Source organism: Cucumis melo, chromosome 6 (genome assembly GCF_025177605.1).
Source record: "Cucumis melo cultivar AY chromosome 6, USDA_Cmelo_AY_1.0, whole genome shotgun sequence".
NCBI lineage: Eukaryota > Viridiplantae > Streptophyta > Magnoliopsida > Cucurbitales > Cucurbitaceae > Cucumis > Cucumis melo.
Window position 1 is genome coordinate 22,623,844 of NC_066862.1, and position 8,039 is coordinate 22,631,882.

Consider the following 8,039-nt stretch of genomic DNA (forward strand, 5'->3'; position numbering starts at 1 on the left):
TTATTTATTTATTTTAACATTAATATTAATTTATTAAGTTAATAGGAAATGTGGGTGGTTTTCCCACGTTCCCACTTTTCTCTCAACTTCCTTCTTCTTCAGTCTGAAGAAGATGAAGAAGAGGGAGTTACTAGTACGATTCACATAAGGGTTCTATGACTTTTACGTACGTACATCGTTTCTCTCTAAAAAAAAAATTTCTCGAATAATTCCCTCCTTTCGAATTTGGTTCCCACAAATCATCTCAATCCAGAGAATAGGAAGGTTTCTAAGTGGTGGTGCCTCAAATTGGCGTTTAGTAGATTCAGAGTCGTCAATGTACGTAAGTTCTTCTTCTCTGTAATTTTTTCTTGAAAACATGTTTAGCCATAATTAAATTAAGTTTAACCAATGTACCGGTATTGTTAGAATCCAATTAAAATTGAGTTAAGGTCTCTGTAATTCTTCTGCTGTGTAAAGAGCTTTCATCCCTTCAATTGGTATCTGAGTCATCTCAATTTTAATTGAGAATTTTAAAAATTTGCATTGGTTATGTGGGATTTCTTGCATTATGAATGTGGGTTTTGCAATTGAATGTTTTTGTAATTTTGGCCATAGATTTACTGTTTTGATAGGATCAAAATGTAAAGGCCCCTGTGTTTTTAGGTATTTTAATTTGTAAATCTGTAATTCGACAAATTTTTTTAAGTTTTTCGACACCAATTTCGCCCAAAACAGACAATCAAAAGGCCATCAACGGGAAGTTTTTTGATTCTGTATGGAAACCGAAGCAGAAAAAATGCGTCTGGAGGTTGAAGAAGGGCTAACGTCAGCATGCGTTGCAACAGCAGACACTGAGGAGGGCATGACTCGACGACTCAGCGTCGCGGCTCGGCTTAGCTCAACTTGTACAGATGGCTTGCGGTCGGCTCTGATTGGCTCAGTTCAGCTCCGGTTGGCTCCAGTTCTTCATCTGTCGTCGCTTCAGGCATATTTTGGGTCAGTTCTTCATGTTTTGGGCCGGTTCAAACAATTTTGGGCCAATTTGTAGCGGTTTTTTACTGGTTCAAGGTTTTTGAACCCGATTTGAAGCTTTTTAAAGGTTTTGAGACCAGTTTTGGAGTTTTAGAAGCACTTTTAGGATAAATTTAAGGCTTTATTATTGTAATTTTTGCTTTAATATATCCTAAGGGCCAACTTTACAGGTTCAACTATTATTTAAATGTTTTATGGATGTCATTTATATAAATCTCACCTTAGGTTAAGCATGTTCATACATTTTTATATATTATAATTGTTATAATGTATGGTTTTAATGCATGATTGTGAACTTCACGAGTAATTTAAAATATGTTGATATTTTAAATATATGAAATTGGATAAGCATGATGCATGACATTACTTAAATATAATTTGTTACATTTAAATTAATGTCTTGTATATGCTTGGTTGATTTTCATATTTCTTTTTACATAAGTGTTATATTAATTAAGACAAAAATCAATTTGCATTGTGCATATTACATCCATAGTTTAATATAATTGTTATATTAATGTAATGAATGCATGTAATATGGTTTTATTTAATTATAATTTGATTTTAATTATGTAAACCATAGTATGCATGATTATAGAGCTAATTAACTAATTTTATAATAGTTAATTAGCCCTATAATAAAGAGTTGCATGCAAACGCAGGATCTTAGGATTAATTTGGTTTAATTTTAAATTGTTTAAAATTAAATAAACCTAAGATCACATTAATTCTAATAGGATTAGAATTAAGTCTTACTTTAGTTTAATGAAACTAAGTAAGACAAATAGGATTTAAGGTTATAAGGGAACTCTACCGATAAAGTTCTCTCTAAGGCTGGTGGTACTTAAGCTGACGGTTTACAGAACACCTTCTATCTACAAACTGACCCGGAACCGGCATTTAATTAACCTTATTCCTATTAGCATAAGATGTCACTAGGTAAATTAAATGGTTTAATACACCTAGAAACTTTAGAGTAAAGTTTTATTATAAGTATTATAATAAGAATAGACTTAGTTAGATTCATTTAGTCGGAATTTAGCTAAGTACAACCAAATCCTCAATTAATAGAAAATTTTAATGGGAGAAAAATGGTATATATGATATATTAATTTTTTTAGCTCTCACGTCCCTAAGAGTTCACATGTGAGATCCATACTCAGCTTCGTGTCATCCTGGACGCAGCCTCCCTTCGAAAAGTGTTTGTATCACTACTAGGGGTGTAAACGGGTTGGATTGGATTGGGTTGGAAGACATTCTAAATCCAACCCATATTTTTGGGTTGGTTGGGTTGCCAACCAGAATAACTTGAATTAAGTTTTCAACCCAAACCGTAAAATATGGATTGGGTTGGGTTGGGTTGAGTTATCGGGTTGTATTATTTTTTCTTTTTTCTAAATTTTAATGTTTGTAAATGAAAATCATCAACCATAAATCAAATATGTTTTGCATCAAGTTAAGCAAAAAAAGAAAAAAAAACTCTCGAAACTCAAGATTGTGTAACTTTTATTAAATAAATAAATAATAATGAAATATAATATATATTTATTATATTAATTCGGGTTGGATTGGGTTGACTCGAATTTTTCAACCCTCCAACCCGCAACCCACATTTTAAACTAACCCAACTCAACCCATATAATATGGGTTGGATAGTCTGGGTTGTCAGGTTGCTCGGGTTATTCTTACACCTCTAATCACTACAAGAAATTGGAGTTCTCCCGACGGAAAGAAAGGCATTGACAGCAAATTCGTCAAGAATGACACAATATCCCGATGCATACTTTCACACGTCGGGAGAAACACCTTTTCCCGATGCTGTGACATAGACGTCGAGAACAACGTCGGAAATAACATGTTATTTCGATTCGTCATGTATGCGTCAGAAACAAACCATCAGAAATTAGAAATATATTTTGTTAGAAATATATTCCTGACGCATGTTGCATGGTGTCAGGGAATACGTCCGGAGTAAGGCTCTCTCCTGATGCTATTTTAGTGCGTCAGGAATGACGTCGGGAGTAATGCAAAGTCCTCGATGCCATTAGTTATTCATCGAAAATGGCGTCAAGAGAAAGGAGATCTCCCAATGTTTTCATGCTGCATCTGGAGTTCCCCTATAAATTTAATGTTTTAGTTCTGTGAAACACAGAACGAAACGAAGGAAAAAAAAGAGCTGACGATCGAAGAAGAAGAAGAGAAGCCCTCGCCATTGAATTCCTCTTGTTCCCTCGCCGTCGTCCCTCTCCCGTCGTCTGCCACCGCCGCACATTGAGGTAAGTTTTAAAATCCTTAAGTTTTAGGTTTATTTAGATAGTTTAGGGCTTTTTAAAAAATAATTTGTTTTAGGATTTTGTTTAGGAATAGATTTTTCTTTGTGAAATGGAAATTTTGAATGTGTGTTGAATTGAAAATTGAAGTGGGTGGTTGAATTGAAATTTTGAGGGGGTTTGAATGGAAAATTTGAAGTAGGGGGTTGGTTGAATTTAAATTTTGAAGTGGGTGGAGGATGAATTGAAAATTTGAAGTGTGGTGGGGGTTGAATTTAATTTTTGAAAGGGTTTAGGGTTGAATTTAAAATTAGAAGTAGAGGGGTTGATTGAAATTTTGAGGGGGATGGGGTGATGAATTGAAAATTTGAAATGGGAGAGAGTTGAATTGAAATTTTGAAAGGGAGGTTGAATAACAATTTTGAAAGGGAGGTTGAATAAAAATTTTGAAAGGGGTGGGAGGTTTGAATTGAAAATTTGAGGGGGCAAATGGAATTTGTTTGTGTTAAAAATTCTGTAATATGTGTTAAGATTTGTTTTGTTATCCTGTCGTAATGGTAGCCTATTTGTGTTGAATAACTTTGTTGTTGATTTGGGATGACTATCCTGCAGTTATGGTAGCCTGTTTGTGTTGAATAATTTTGCATTATTGATTTGGGATGGCTATCCTGCAGTTATGGTAGCCTTTTTTGTTTTGAATTTGTTTGTATTTGTTAGGGTTTGAAGGGGTGGTAGTAGGATAGCTTGTAAGGTAGCGTTGTTGGAAGGGATGGGTAGAATGCAAAGTTTGAAGTATTTTGTTGTTAATAATTAGGTTGTGTTGGCTATCCTACAGTTACGGTAGCCCCCTATAGTTTGAAGTTAGCTTTAGTGAAAATTTTGAGAGATTGTATATTCAGGGGAGTAAGTTTAGGATGTGAGAGGAGAGAGATATGTTTCTAATCAAACCTATTTATGTTTTAGGGACTTAAACAATGGACAAGGGTTGGATGAAACTTAGGAATAAGTTTTCACTTGAGTATAGAGAGGGAGTGACCCAATTTTTAGAATTTGACAAGTTTCACATTGATGCCTACGGACGATTAAGGTGTCCATGCAAGAGATGTATGAATTTAAATTAGAACTCACTAAAGGGTGTGGAACGACATCTACTGACTATTGGAATATCTCCCTACTACACAGAATGGGTATATCATGGAGAGTCATTAACCTTTAGAGGTACAGGAACTAGTAGTAACCCTTTTGATAAAGGAACTAGTAGTAGGCAGTTTAATGAAGAAGATGATATGTTTGGTATGCTGAATGACTTACAAGCCCCTATTGAACTGGAAGAGGAAACAGAGAAACATCGTTTGGAAGATGAAATGTCGAGGAATATTGGGGTAGATATAGATTAAGATAGAACAAACATATTTCAGGACTTATTGAATGAAGCACGTAATGAGTTGTGCCTCGGTTGTTTTAAATTTTCGTCGTTGAATTTTCTGGTTAAGTTTATGCATGTAAAGGTTCTAAATGGTTGGAGTAACAAGTCGTTCGACATGTTGTTAGAACTCTTAAGAGCAGCGTTTCCAATGTGTAATAGTACTATCCCTAGTTCATTGTTGTTGAGTTTTATGTACTAAAACTTGTAGATAGTAAATATAATTCATTAACCGTTATTAATAAGTGTTTTATTATTATAATTTCAATAAGTGTTATTGATTATATTATTAGTTTTGTCTTAATAACCTAAATCCAATAAACTAACATCCTAAGCTATTTGATGAGTCTTGAACAGTATGTAGAGACATACGGGGATCAATGTTCAATAATCAACTTAAAGGGTCTATAGTATAGGGTTAAGGCTGGGTACCTTATCTTGATAACATTATGGATACGGCTTACTTTGTATTTGATACAAACGCATTGACCCAATGCGTTCATGTATGCGATATGCGAGTGAGGGTATCCTATCTAATGAGTTTACATAAGATCAGACCACGAAATAGTAATCACTATATATAACTCCGTTAACTAGTTGGGTTTCTATTTCATTAGGATGACCTAGGTAACTTAGTCTTAATCCTGACTGTATTATAAACTCCTGTTTATGAGGGATTCTCCTTTGATTTGTACGGGTTAGAGCAGCCAGATTGTTGTTTCAATATGCTTATCATTTTGGGGACAAGACCGAGTGAGCAGTTAGAAACATAATCACACAAGACAGAATTCACTCATTCCCGCCTTTAGGGTAAGTATATAAGTGTTCCCTTAAATGGTGTCTCCGAGACTTGAACAAAGTGTCCTATCCTCTCTATGACACAAAAGGGGTTTCTATTTAGTGGTTGGACCATAAACAAGTTGTTCATTAGAGGGGCACTAGTATTTAAGGACTAGAAGTAACCTAGGGGTAAAATGGTAATTTGATCTAACTGGTGTTACGAACACTTGTTAATGACTAAATTACAGGTATTGGTCTATATACGTGGACACAAAAATATATCTACAATAAGAAGAGTTCAATTGTGAGTCTTTAGTGGAGTGTATACACAGTTACAAAATATTAATTAATGTGGTTAATGTGTTTAGCCAATTTATCTCATATCGTTGTAGCTTTTGATCTGTAGGTCCATTAAGTCCCCTTCCTAGCTCGTAAAGGGTAATGAGATTTATTTATGTTGGTTGTAATTTGATATGTTCAAATTTACTTTGGGAATTAATATAATGTATGGTGATACATTATAATATAAAGTTTATCTTTTAATAATTTAATTTTGGATATAATTCAAAATTAATTTATGAGAGAATAAAAATATTTGAATAAGTTCAAATATTAATTTAATGTGAATTAGATTCATACTAAAACTATAGGTTGAAATTTAATGTGTATATGATACATATTAAAATTATAAGTTATGAGAGAAATTCATATTTGAATATGATTCAAATTTGGATTTTAAATTAAATATAAGATATTTAATTTAGAAATTAATTAATTGGAGAACTAATTATTAGTTTAATTTATTTTTATTTAATTTAATTAATTAAATTAAAACTATAGATTATGTGAGAGATATTCATTTAAATATGATTTAAATGAATTATTAATTAAATATGATTTAATTAATTGTTAAACTAATTAATTACTTAAATTAATTATTTATTTTAATGTTAGTATTAATTTAATATTTATTTATTAAATTAATAGGAAACATCGATGGTTTTCCCACGTTCCCACTTTTCTCTCAACTTTCCTCTTCTTCAAAGAAGAGGGAGTGTTGAATAAGAAATTTTGGAACCAATCATAAATTGCCACATCATTTACTAAAATAATTATATTTGGGATTAACTAAAAATTGGCATGTATCCAAATTAAGTTTAAAGACAAATTAGACAATTCTAATGATGTCACGTGTCTTTATTATGACAATTGAGTCAAATTAATTATTTTGATTCAATTAAATATTATTTAGTTAGGGTAAAATTCAATTGAGCCCAAAAATAAGCTTAATTTAGCCTAAAATAAAATATGACCCAAATCCATGTGATTGAGCTCATGGGTATGGTCCATGGACCAGAACAGGCTCAAGTCCATAAAAGCCCACTAGGGAACTCTATAAATAGAGGAGTTCTTTTCATTTGTGGGGGTTGGAAATTTTTGACTCCAGAAGGTCTAGATAGAATTCTCCCAAGAGATAGAAGCCTCCTCAACTCTTGAAGTCAACCAACCTCGAAAATCGAAACTCCGACCACCAAATATTGAAGCTTCTTTGAAGATACAAACTTTCTTCCAAGACTCCAACTTCAAGAACACCCTCGAAGACTAAAGCTCCTTTAAAGATACAACCTTTCTTCCAAGACTCCAACTTCAGGAACACCCTCAAAGATTGAAGCTTCTTTGAAGATACAAACTTTCTTCCAAGACTCCAATTTCAAGAACACCTTCGAAGATTGAAGCTCCTTTGAAGATCCAAGCTTTCTTCCAAGTCTTCAACTTCAAGAACACCCTCGAAGATTGAAGCTTCTTCGAAGATACAAGCTTTCTTCCAAGACTCCAACTTCAAGAACATCACGTGCTTCGCTTCCTCAAATCAAACGTAAGCATCCAGCCGAGAGAGAATCAGAGGATCAAATTCTAGAGATCGAACCACATCGCATCAAATCAACGTAAATACAACATCAACACAAGTTCAACTCCACGAATCAAATTTCTTCGAAAATCTCGTGTGAACAAATTGGCACGCCCAGTGGGACCTCTCTACCTCTCATCTCTCTCTCGTCATCCAACTACAAGAAAATTAATGGCAACAAATAAGGCTGAATCCAAATCTTCTGTTGCAAGTGACTCTTACATTGGACTTGTCACCCAAAGTCACTTAAAGAGAAGCATGCAAGAACAAGAACAAGGTTTTTTCCTCAAGAAGAAAAGTTTGGAACAACTGATAGAATCTCCTAAAAGGCAGGATCATCATCAAAAATAATCCTTCGTTCAACAACTCTACGCCTGCTTCTAATCTATCAGACAAATAATCACACCTTGAAGTAGTGTCTGTCATGATGGTAGATGTGACAGCTGAGGCAACCATGGCAGAGATGGAGAGAAAAATAAATTTCCTAATGAAAGTTGTTGAGGAGCGAGATCATGAAATCGCCGCCTTGAAAGATCAAATGAAGGCTTGCGAAACTGGTGAGTCAAGTCAAACTCCCGTTGTCAAAGCTACTGATAAAGGAAAGAATGTGGTGCAGGAAAACCAACCACAACAACAATCAGTC